The sequence below is a fragment of the Gekko japonicus genome, unplaced genomic scaffold (genome assembly GCF_001447785.1).
Source record: "Gekko japonicus isolate JY-2015 unplaced genomic scaffold, Gekko_japonicus_V1.1 scaffold175, whole genome shotgun sequence".
In the NCBI taxonomy this organism is placed as follows: domain Eukaryota; kingdom Metazoa; phylum Chordata; class Lepidosauria; order Squamata; family Gekkonidae; genus Gekko; species Gekko japonicus.
Genome location: NW_015166425.1, coordinates 1,667,922 through 1,679,964, shown reverse-complemented (window position 1 = coordinate 1,679,964; position 12,043 = coordinate 1,667,922). Strand labels below are relative to the sequence as shown.

At 49.8% G+C, this 12,043-nt stretch overlaps 1 long non-coding RNA gene across 1 annotated transcript; it reads right to left on the bottom strand.

Moving 5' to 3' along the window:
• Positions 1-351: 351 nt before the first annotated feature.
• On the bottom strand, positions 352-11,690 carry LOC107110900. Its single transcript, XR_001482538.1, has 4 exons — positions 11,616-11,690; positions 10,826-10,987; positions 1,476-1,517; positions 352-506 (listed from the first exon to the last, which is right to left on the bottom strand). It is a non-coding gene; the product is annotated as an uncharacterized LOC107110900 (long non-coding RNA).
• Positions 11,691-12,043: the final 353 nt, after the last annotated feature.

The following is a 12,043-nucleotide window of genomic DNA, read 5'->3' as shown; positions in this document are numbered from 1 at the left end:
CCAGAGTTGCCAACCAGAAGCAGGCGTCAGGCCTGGCCTTTGAGCTCTTTCTTCTTTTGATAGCTTCCAGGCTGGTTTTGGCTGTTAGAAGCCAACTCCCAACTTGGTCCGCTGCTGCAGCCGCAAACAGTCACCACAGAGAGGGAGGAGGCCGTGACTCGTGAACCTGCCTGAGGCGCCGGCATCCGGGCGCGAGCAGCAAAGGCAGGGGAGGCCAAAACAAATGGTGGGGGGAGAAGAACAAAGTCAGAGCCCAGTGGCACCTTTAAGACCAGCAAAGTTTTATTCAAGGTGGGAGCTTTCCTGTGCACGCACACTTCCTCAGATACATCGAAATGGAAGTGACCAGTCCATACATATAGGTCCAGGTGTTGGCTTTTTGTAAGAAAGGAAATGTCAGTCTGTACCTGTTTGAGTTTCTTCGTTCGGATGATGACGTTCAGTTCCAAGCAGCTTAATGTGGTGCCTTCCGTGGTGGGGGAGAAAGGGTCTCTTGGCAGGACAGCCTAAGAACAAAAACACAGCCCCTTTGTGCCGTCAAAACAATCTTAGTGTGGACACAAACGCTTTAGGCCTTGGACCTGTCCCAAAGACTCTATTTCTGGTGGACAAATTCAGCCACCTTCCTGGAACAAAAGAAGCTGCGTTGGTTGGGAAAGTGAGATGCCAGGACCCAACTCTGCTCTCTGACATGATAGCCGTTCCTCTAATCCCAGTTCCCCATCCCTGTCCTCATCACACTCCACCCCCAAATCTCCAGGAATTCCCCAACCTGGAGCTGGCATCCCTAGCCAGGCCTGGCCCCCATGAGTCCTTCCTTAAAGCCCAAAACAACCCCAGAAAGGACCCTGCCCCCTCCCTCTGCCTTCAACTCATTCAAACCCAACATGGAAGGCGGTGGTTGCCTAGCAACAGCCATGGAGGAAATAGGTTTGTTGAAGCTACAGGCTAGGGCTGCCAAGTGGGGGCGGGGGGCGGGGAAACCCCTGCTTTGGAGGCCCAATTCCCGCCGCGGCGGAATCAGGCCCCGGGGGGAACCCCGCCCCCCAAAGCTGCATCACCGGAGGTGACGCATGACGTAGGGCACGTTGGGGGCGTGGCCCAGATCATCGGGGGGGGGAACCATATGGTTCCCCCCCCCGATGATCTGGGTCACGCCCCCAACGTGCCCTACGTCGTGCGTCACTTCCGGTAATGTTCTGGCGCACGCGCGTCCCCAGCCAGCTCCCGGAGCAAGCGGACGCTCCCCCCGCCGGTGAGTAAATAGGACTTGGCAACCCTACTACAGGCTCTTCTTTTATTATTTGGGGGGGGGGTGGTTTAAGTCCCCAATATCTCCTTTTTGTATGGTCAGAGACTCTTCTGGTTAGGGCTTCCTTCCTTTCTTTCTAATTTGGAGGCGAGACAAGATGGCCCACTGGCCTGATCCAACAGTACTCTTAGGTTCTTATAGAAAGTGCATTCACGTTACCTACCAGTGGGATTCTGATCTCATAAGCTCCTCGGCTGATTTCTTTCTTTGGGTGAACAGTGGACATTAAAGGAGGGTCAGAGAAATCCAGAAGATGCGGAGTCACATTTTCAAGGTGGAAATAGGCAATGTCCTGTGAATTAAGATACGCCTAGTCTGACAGCAAGGTTCACTACCTGTGTGTGTGTGCGTGCATGCGTGCGTGCGCGCGCATGCATAATGTCTGTGATGCCATTAAGTGTCTTTTGACTTATGGCAACCTTATGAATTAATGACCTCCAAAGGATCTATGGATAACAGTCTTGCTCCGCTCTTGCATACTGAGCACTGTGGCTTCCTTTATTGAATCATTCCATCTCATGCTGGGTTTTCCTCTCTTCTTGCTGCCTTCTACTTATCCTTGCATTACTGTATTTTCCAGTGACACTTGTGTTCTGTATAATAGCCTCAATTAAGTCATTCAAGCTTCTACGGAGAATTCAGAGTAGCCGTGCATTGCCCAAATTTTTCTCTATTATGTTGTGGCGTCCTCTTATTTGGGGAGGACTGGTTTTCACTTTAAATGATACTTTGTAGTTTCTGGGTAGTTTCTGCTGCCACCAGGAATTTAAACAAATTCCAAATCTCCTCTCATTAGCTATTGTTGGTAATGTGACCCAGGGTCTTGACTTTCAAAGGTCTATGTGGCCCTGAGGAAGGATTGAACTGAATTCTGGGTCAATCTTAAACAAAATAGGATTTATTGAAATAAGAACAAAATAAGATGCTGGTTATCTGTAACGGTTTGGGAATAAGGAAATGATTGTCAGCAAGCTGCCATTCTGTTTTCTGTGACCTCTGTGAACATATCCTTTCCCTGTTGCACCCGGCTTGTTTTCTATCATCCTGCTCCTGCCTTGGAATGCACAAGATAACTGCTGGAGGTTGTGTGGGGGAGAAGATGCTGTAATGCTTGCCTATTGCTTTTCTCATGAGTACTGCACCTGTGTTTTGTCTGATGTTCTGCCTGGTTCCCATGGACTGGGCGCGCAACCGTTTCATTAGCCCGCCAGCGGGAATGCTATTCATTGGATCTGTATCTGTTTGAATTTCCTTTATTATGCTTGACCTAACTGTGTATCCCCAGTTCTAACAAAGAACGTGTTTGAGTATGTCTTCAACGCTTTGAAATAAATTTTGCTTTTCTTGAAAACGTGGATTTATTCTCGATGCTTGGGGATCCAACATATTGTTAGAACTCTCTTTCTCCTATCGTTCCGAATCTGGCAAGATCATGAGCGGAACTGAGGGAAACCTACTTAACACGGAGGGGGACTCAGGATCGGTCCCACATACCTCCGCTCCTTTGGTGTTCACGACTGCAGCCTCGGTGGAGGGTGCCGTGGGGGGAACGATTCCCCGCCTGCCTGCACATCTGTCTTGGCCGCCTCCGACCCCTTCGCACTGGGGTCCGCGGAAGACTCAACAGCAGGATGACTGGACTATGTACAACACTCAGGGCACCCGAGAGGTGTACTCCCGTCGGGGGAGCGGATTACGTGAGAGTCTGTTTGACAAGGGATTGTTCCCGGAGCCGGGGACTACCTCGGAGAAGGGGAGTTCCAAGCAAGACCTCGAGGAGTGGATGTTCGAGCCATCGGGGCCGCGAGGCCACGCAGAGGATGAGGAGGGCACCGGAGCCTTCCAAACGGAAGAGGACTATGACCCACCCCCGGACTATCGACCTCGGGACCCCATCCCGGAGGAAACCACCGGGGAACGACTGGCAGAACTGGAATACTCGGTGAGGGACTTGTTGAGGACATTCCAGGATGTAATGGAAGCTCTGCCGGGAATGATGGACGTTAGAATGGCTAATTTCCTTGACGCACACGCCGCGCAGCAACAAGTTGTCCCTGCACCGGGAGTTCCCGCACCGCAGGTGCCTGCTCAGCCGCCGACGGGACCTCCGCTGCAAGTACCGGGAGTTCCCGCGCCGCAGGTGCCTGTCCAGCCGCCGGCGGGACCGCCTCAGCAAGGGCCTGTGCAACAGCCGATGCCGGGGGGTCCGCCGGTGCCGGGTCTGCCGCCACCGATGAGGCCAATGCCAGCGGGGCCACCGGTTGGTCCGGGTCTCCCTCTCAGGGGAGTTCCGGGTCAGCTGGGACCGTTGGTACGGCCTCCATGGCCCAGACCCAAAGATCTACTGGAGGCTACCTTTGACGGCAACCCAGATGAACTCGCTTTCTTCACGGTGAGAGTGCATAAATTCGTAGAAGAGAGCCGACACCTGTTCCGAAATGAAGCTGGTCTTATTGATGTCATCTCGGCAAGACTAAAAGGAGACGCCGCCACATGGTATGTTGGACTGCACAATGACCGCGGTCCGGAACTTTTGAATTTGCGAGCATTCATGTGGGCGCTGCGGGCGAGGTTTGAAGATGTCAACGCGAGCCAAAGAGCTAAAGCGTTTCTCCGCACCTACCGCCAGAATAAGAAGTCGGTTCGCGAGTACACACTGGAATTCCACAAGCAGGCAGCAAAGCTCCGAGACTACCCTGATCATATATTGGCTGAGATGTATCGATTGGGACTCAACGCAGACATCCGAGAAACGGTTCTGAAGACTGTCAATCCTGTCTCCCTGATGGCCTGGACCCAGGAAGCTGAAAATGCAGAGGATCGGCTCACCACCATCAAACTCGACTTGGCTGCTACGACCAACAGACCCGCCGCTGCCAGTGCCTCCAGACCCAAGACTCAACGCCTGTCGGAATCGGCACGAGAACTACGTATGAAGATGGGGCTCTGTCTCAAGTGCGGGGAGAAGGGGCATTTCGCTGTGGATTGTGGCAGCCGTCAGGTAAAAGACAAGCCGCCTACTCCAAGCCCGAAGACACCGCTGACGGGGAAGAAGGGGATGGCTAAACCGCGTTTCTCCAAAGCTCTGCAGGCGGCCCAAGGCCTGGAGGGAATCGAACCGTCTGCTGCCGAGTCAGAAGAGGAGGTGGTGGCTGAAACGGCGGAAAACGACAACGGCCTGTTGTGAGAGGCGCAAAACGACACGGCCATTCTAGCTCTGCGCCCAAGGTGGTGAGAGAAACCCCTTCCCTGTTTTTCGTGACTGTCTCGTTAATGAATCCGCTCCTGGGGACCCACGTTAGGGTGAGAGCGTTGATTGATTCTGGGTGTGGGAGGGATCTCATCAGCCCTAGAGTGTTATTGGCACTGGAAGCGGGGATAGTCCCCTTGAAGTCTCCCATCATTTTTACCCAAATGGATGGGGCACCCATGGAACCTTGTACACACGAGACTATGGCTTTGCGGTTGGGGGCTGGCGATCATTGGGAATCCAGATCCTTCATTGTTACCCCTAAATCGCAGTTTGACTTAGTACTGGGGAGTCCCTGGTTGTTTACCCATGACCCTTACATCTTGTGGGAAGAAGGGGTTGTCAAATTTGTGTCGGCTAAATGTGTAGATCACTGCTGGTTGGACTCGTGGGGGGACCAGCCGACCGCACAGTTCCCCTGCGGCGCTTTGCAGCCGGAAGAGTTAGCTTCTTTGCCTCGAGAGTATAGAGACTTGGCGAAAGTGTTTGGCGAAGATGAAGCTAACGAATTGCCCCCCCATCGCTCTACTGACTGTGCTATTGAACTTTTGCCTGACTGTAAATTACCTAAAGGTAAAATCTATGCGATGGGGCCGGCTGAGAAAGTTGAACTGCGGAACTTTATTGATAAAAATCTAGCCCGGGGTTTCATTCGCCCGGCTTCCTCCCCTTTCGCCGCGCCTGTACTTTTCCGAAAGAAGAAAGACGGGGGGCTTAGATTGTGCACTGATTATAGGGGTCTGAACGCTGTTTCTTTGTCCAATGCCTACCCCCTCCCGCTAATCAAGGACTTGGTAGCTGAGGCCACCAAGGGCAAAATCTTCTCGAAACTTGACCTCCGAGATGCATATTTCCGTGTGCGCATTCGGGAGGGGGATGAAAGTAAGACTGCATTTAATACCCCTTTGGGGCAGTTTGAGTACCTCGTTATGCCCTTCGGGCTTCAAGGGGCTCCGGGGGTCTTCATGAACCTAATCAATGAGGTCCTACATGAGTTCTTGTTCAAAGGAGTGGTCCTTTACCTTGATGACGTGTTGCTGTACTCTCAGGACCTCCCGTCGCATATTAAATTGGTGCGCCAGGTCCTTAAGCGACTTTATGAACACCACCTGTTTGCAAAGCTGTCAAAATGTGAATTCCACAAGACATGCATTGACTTTTTGGGTTATCGCATCTCTGGGGGGAAGGTGGAAATGGACCCTGCTAAAATACAGGCTGTACTTGACTGGGAACCCCCCAGGACCCGCAAACAATTGCAAATGTTCCTCGGATTCGCCAATTTTTATAGAAATTTCATCCAGAATTTCGCTCAAATTGCCCTTCCTCTGACTGATTTGCTAAAGACCAAGGGGAAGGGTTTTGATGCTACGAAACCAGGCGCCCCGCTTAAATGGTCCCCTGCTTGCGCAGAGGCTTTTGAGAAACTTAAACTGATGTTCACCTCTGAGCCAGTGCTGGCGCGCCCTGATGAAACTAAAAAATTCATTGTCCAAACTGATGCCTCGGATGTGGCAATGGGGGCCGCTATTTTGCAAGAAGGGGAAGATGGTCGTTTACACCCCCTCGCATTTGTGTCTAAAAAGTTTTCTGACGCTGAACGAAACTGGGGGATTTGGGAGAAGGAGGCATCAGCGATCCGGCTGGCTCTCTCCACTTGGAGGCAGTGGTTGGAGGGGGCGCAACTGCCATTTGAAGTCTGGACTGACCATAAAAATCTGGAAATGCTGAAATCCCCCCGTTCTCTCAACGCTAAACAACTTCGTTGGGCGGACTTCTTTGCTAAGTTTCGATTCACTCTTCGTCATTTCCCTGGGACGGCTAATTCCCTGGCTGACGCGCTCTCACGCCTCCCACAACATGACAGTCAGCGTGAAATCATCATGGACTCTGTTTTTTCCCCCTCCCACCTGGGGGGGGCTGTGGTCACCCGTGCGCAAGCGCGCTCGATTCCGCGCTCTGATGAAACTTCGCCTTCCCTTTTCCCTGGGGGGGGGGGGGCTGGGTCCAGAAATATATGTCTGCTTTTACTGCTGATGATGATGCCTCCCTGAAAGCGTTGCCAGATTGTGTCCGTAGCCCTGAAGGTCTGATTTATTCTGGAGACAAACTGTATGTGCCTATTTCAATGAGGAGGGAGGTGATGGAGTCTGCTCACGGTTCGAAACTGGCAGGGCATTGGAGTTTTGTTAAATCTCTGCAACTCATCCGCAGACAGTTCTGGTGGCCACAGATGCGCAAAGACCTCTTGACTTTTGTTCGGTCCTGCCAAACCTGTGCCTTGACTAAACCCAGAGTGGGCAAGCCTCCTGGTCTTCTGCAGCCACTCCCTACCCCATCGAGACCGTGGGAAGTGGTGTCCATGGACTTTATTACTGACCTCCCTGCGAGCAAAGGGAACACTGTTATTTGGGTGGTTGTTGATTTATTTTCTAAGCAAGCTCATTTTGTGCCTTTTCCTTCCTTGCCTACAGCTCAGAGGTTGGCGAAATCGTTTATGTCTCACGTGGTGAAAATTCATCAATTACCTGCTAAATTAATTTCTGACAGGGGGACCCAATTTGTTTCTAAGTTTTGGAGGGAACTTCTTTCCATTTTAGGGGTGGAACAAGGGCTCAGCAGCGCGTATCATCCTGAGACTGACGGACAAACAGAACGAGTTAATCAGACCCTGGAGCAATATCTTCGTTGTTTTACTAATTATCAACAGAATGATTGGTGTGAATTGTTGCCTCTTGCTGAATATTGTTATAACAATACTGTCCATAGCTCCACGGGCATGTCTCCTTATAAAGCTGTCTCTGGTTACGACAGCCCCCCCTCCCTTTCCTGGAGGGGATGGGCCAACGTCCTGTGGGGGATGCTGATACATGGTGTATGTCCTTGCAAAAAGCATGGCCGCTGCTATGCCAAACACTTGACGCAGCCAAGGCTGCTTACAAGACCCAGGCAGACAAGGGTAGGGTGGTGGGGTTTGATCTGAAACCTGGGGATCTTGTGTATGTCTCGACCAAGAACATTAAGATGCTGCGGCCTAGCAGGAAATTGGGGTGGAAGTTCATTGGTCCATTCAAAGTGCGTAAAGTCATAAATGATGTGGCGGTTGATGTTGTTTTGCCTAAGAATTTACGTGCTCTGCATTCTGTTTTTCACATGAGCCTGTTGAAGAAGGATCCTGGCCCGTCTCCCTGGAGACCAGCAGTTACTCCTCCTCCACCTGTCATTTTGGAAGGGGATGAACATTTTGAGATCGCTGATATCCTTGATTGTAAATTGAAACGTGGTAAACTCTGGTACCTTATCGAATGGGTTGATTTCGGTCCCCAGCACCGCGAATGGGTGGAAGAAGGGGATATTCGGGCCCCTTACCTGATCCGTAGTTTCCACAAGAGGTTCCCGGACAAACCGGGAGGTCTCCCGCCCAGCCCGGGAGATCTCCCGCCCGACCCGGGAGGTGTGTTGTAAGTGTATTTTAAGGGGGGCAGTATGTCAGCAAGCTGCCATTCTGTTTTCTGTGACCTCTGTGTACATATCCTTTCCCTGTTGCACCCGGCTTGTTTTCTATCATCCTGCTCCTGCGTTGGAATGCACAAGATAACTGCTGGAGGTTGTGTGGGGGAGAAGATGCTGTAATGCTTGCCTATTGCTTTTCTCATGAGTACTGCACCTGTGTTTTGTCTGATGTTCTGCCTGGTTCCCATGGACTGGGCGCGCAACCGTTTCATTAGCCCGCCAGCGGGAATGCTATTCATTGGATCTGTATCTGTTTGAATTTCCTTTATTATGCTTGACCTAACTGTGTATCCCCAGTTCTAACAAAGAACGTGTTTGAGTATGTCTTCAACGCTTTGAAATAAATTTTGCTTTTCTTGAAAACGTGGATTTATTCTCGATGCTTGGGGATCCAACAATGATGAATAAACTGGTGAGGTATCACACACACTCTTCTTAACATTAAGATCCCACTCTGACAGGAATCTCTTTCTTTAACAGGCAGTCACACTAGCTTAGCACTATAGGTTCTTTTTCACCACTCTAGAGTCTCACAGACCCTTCTCATAGCTCCTTCCAACTTTAGCTTTCACAGACTTGTATTCTGAACTCTTTACTCTTTAAGTTTTCACGCAGACTCTGTCAGCTCACTCACTGACTCACTAACTGAATATCTCCAACTCAAAACTCCAACTGATTTCTCTAACTGACTTTCATAACTGACTTCAAGACACACACCGAGATTCATTTAAAAACAACTCCTCCCACACTCTGTCATCCACCAGTCACAGCACACTTGTCTCTCTCAATCACTCTATTCCGCTATCACTGCACCCCAACCAAACATTTAAAGAGACACACACACTCTTAAAATAAGGAATCATTACACATGTATTTTAAGAGACTCTTCTGCTTAAGGATTCCTTTATTCCCTTTATGTTTGTCTCTTTTAATGTTATAATTTATACTAATGCTATGAGGAAGTAAGATGCAAAGGGCATTTCTATTTATTTTTAATGGAAACTTCTTTTGGGCCCCAAGTCTCCCTGTATAAAATGTAGACACATGCAATAAATTACAAATAAACTATACCCATGCTGGCCTGTTCTCATCAGATCTCGGAAGCTAAGTAGAGTCCGCCCTGGTTTGCATTTGGACGGGGACCACCAAGGAATTCCAGGGTAACCATTCCAGAGGAAGTATATGTTATGCTTTTCTTAGTCTTTTGCCTTGAAAAACCTACAGAGTCACCATATGTTGACTGTGACTTGATTGCACTTCACGCACACTCACACGCACATGCACACATCCCTTACACATTAGATTGTTGTTCCCAAATTATGCAGATATTGGAAAATGTTTATTTTCTACAGTCAATTAACACTGATAAATTCTCAGTTGATTTGTGTGTTTGCAGGGGTCATTTCGTAGAAAAAGAGGTGCAGGAGCTCATTAGCATAACTCATTAGCATAACTTATTTGCATATGCCACACCCCCTGACATCACCGGAAGTGTGTCAGAAGGCAACACCCACCACTCAGGCTCCACTGGACTGTATTGGATTGCTAGCTATTCGGGGGGGGGGACATGCAGATCTGTCCTCGCAGAGGAGGGAGAGCTTGTACCTGAATAAAACTTGGTCTTTAAGGAGCCACTGGACTGTTTCGGATTGCTAGCTATGGGTGGGGGGAATGCGTAGATCTGCCCTCACAGAGGAGGGAGAGCTTGCACCTGAAGGCGGCCGGAGGGGGGGCTCTGCAACTTACCTGGGTGCTTCTTGCTCCTCGTGGCCCAACTGAGGGCTGCTGGGAGCCAGGGGTGGGGCTTGTTGCATGTGCCCGCCCCCTGGGCTCCTTACTGCCAGAGCTCCACTCCTGTACGCTCCCGCAGGAAATGACCCCTGTGTGTTTGTATAAAGTGCCATCCACTTGCAGCCAACCTACGGTGACCCCAGCAAGGGGCCTTCAAGAAAAGTGAGAAACACAGGAGGTTTGTCATTGCCTTCCTCTGCAGGGTTTTCCTCGGTGGCCTCCAAAGTACCGACCCTGCTTATCTTCCGAGAACCTGAGAGGATCGGGCTGACCGTATTGCCCTCCCTGCCTCACAGTGGCTATAAGAATCCATAAAGTGAGATCCTCAAGGAGGGGATGAAGAGATCAGTTCTTCTTCAGTCTCTGTATAATGCTAATGGGTGCTCTGAGGCATCAGCCACCCATCGCCTCCCTATCAGCCTCTGCCTCCTCCCAACACAGAGTCTGCAAAACAGGTCGAATGCATGAATAGGGTAATGTCTTAGGGCATGAATGCTATAATCCTGCCAGCCTATCATGCCTGCTTTCTAGCACATCCTTCCAAAACTGGCATTCATGCTGAACCCTAAAACACACACATCACACAATACACAAACAAAACCGGACCTCTCCTGATAAAGAATCAGCACCAGAGACAGCAGAAGGCTTATTTGTTGATAGTGGAAACGCAACATAGTTTGGCTATACTGAATGGAATGCAGTACAGGGTGAAATCAATGGTGCGGCCTCATTTGGAATACTGCGTGCAGTTCTGGTCACCACACCTTAAAAAAGATATTATAGCTTTGGAAAAAGTGCCGGAAAGGGCAACTCGAATGATAAAAGGGTTGGAACACTTTCCCTATGAGGAAAGGTTAAGGCGCTTAGGGTAGCTTGGAGAAACGACGACTGAGGGGAGACATGATTGAGGTTTATAAGATTATGCATGGGAAAGAGCAGGTAGAGAATGAATCCCTCCTCACCTTCTCGCAGTGTGGGAACTGCTCTTTCACCAGCTGATTCAGCCCATCCTTAGTAATCTTGGGAACTCTCTTCTTTTCCTCCAGGTAGTCACTGACAACAGAGGCCATAGTATTCATGGCCACTTCGAATGAAGACAGGGTCATCTTGAGTTGCCCGCCAATCTAGAAAAACAACACCCGGTACAGTGTGTATTTGTGGTTGGTGAAACGGGCCAGCTTTGGCCTGCAGGCCCTATTCCACCCTGCTCTCCAAGTTTCTCCTAACACCTGGAGAGGCTTTTCTCTCTCCAGTAAGTTGCCACAACCACCTGACCTTTGTAGGAACCTTCCAAGTTCTGAGGCCTTGCCTCTGTGTCTCCCACTGCCCAGTTCCTGGTCAGCGTGGGGTCTGTACTGCCTTGTGCAGCCCTGGAGGAATATCCACTTGCCAACTGCCTGCCTTTCCCCTCCTAGTGCTCCTTTTAAAATAGTGTGGCCAAGATGGTGGAAATCTATGTGGTACAGAGAATCACTACCAGCATCAAAAGTTATATAAAGTATTCTCTAAAAAGAAAATGTTCAGAGACATACTTTTAGCCCCGCATCAGATTGAGCAAGGGATTCAAAATAAATGGGTAAAATGCAAATCCTCTGTCCCTCTCTCTATACATGCTTTCACCCGTGAAAGCTAATATCCTGAGGCAAAGAAATTAGTCTTTGAATGGCTACTAGACTTGCATTTTTGTTTTACTACTATAAAGGAACACAGCTATCCACCTGAAGCACAACATGCATGGCTTTTCATACTTACCCAAATCTAAGAAGTGTATCTATGCACTCCTGAGAATGAGGTGATTCCTAAAGCACACCCAGTTCACTTGCTGATTCCTAGAAGAAGACCAAATGAATTCTATGATTGGAAGGGTCTAGCAACACAATTTATACCTGTCATGTGAGCTGGGTTTCAAGACAGGCACAGGCTATGATCAAATACTTTCCAGATTACGGGAAACGTTTACGGGCATGTCTAAAGGATCATGGGACTTGGCACTTGCTTTGCACACTCCTGCCTGGTGCATTTGCATTAGTTTTTGGAAATGGTTGGCAATTCTACAACTTTTTCCTGCAATGTCTGGGCTGGTTTAGAGTAGCTGATGGGAATGTGAGCTGGCCAGTCCTGGGTCCAAATCCCACATCACCTTTAGTCTCACTGCTTTCCATCTTTGCCCTCCTTTCCTC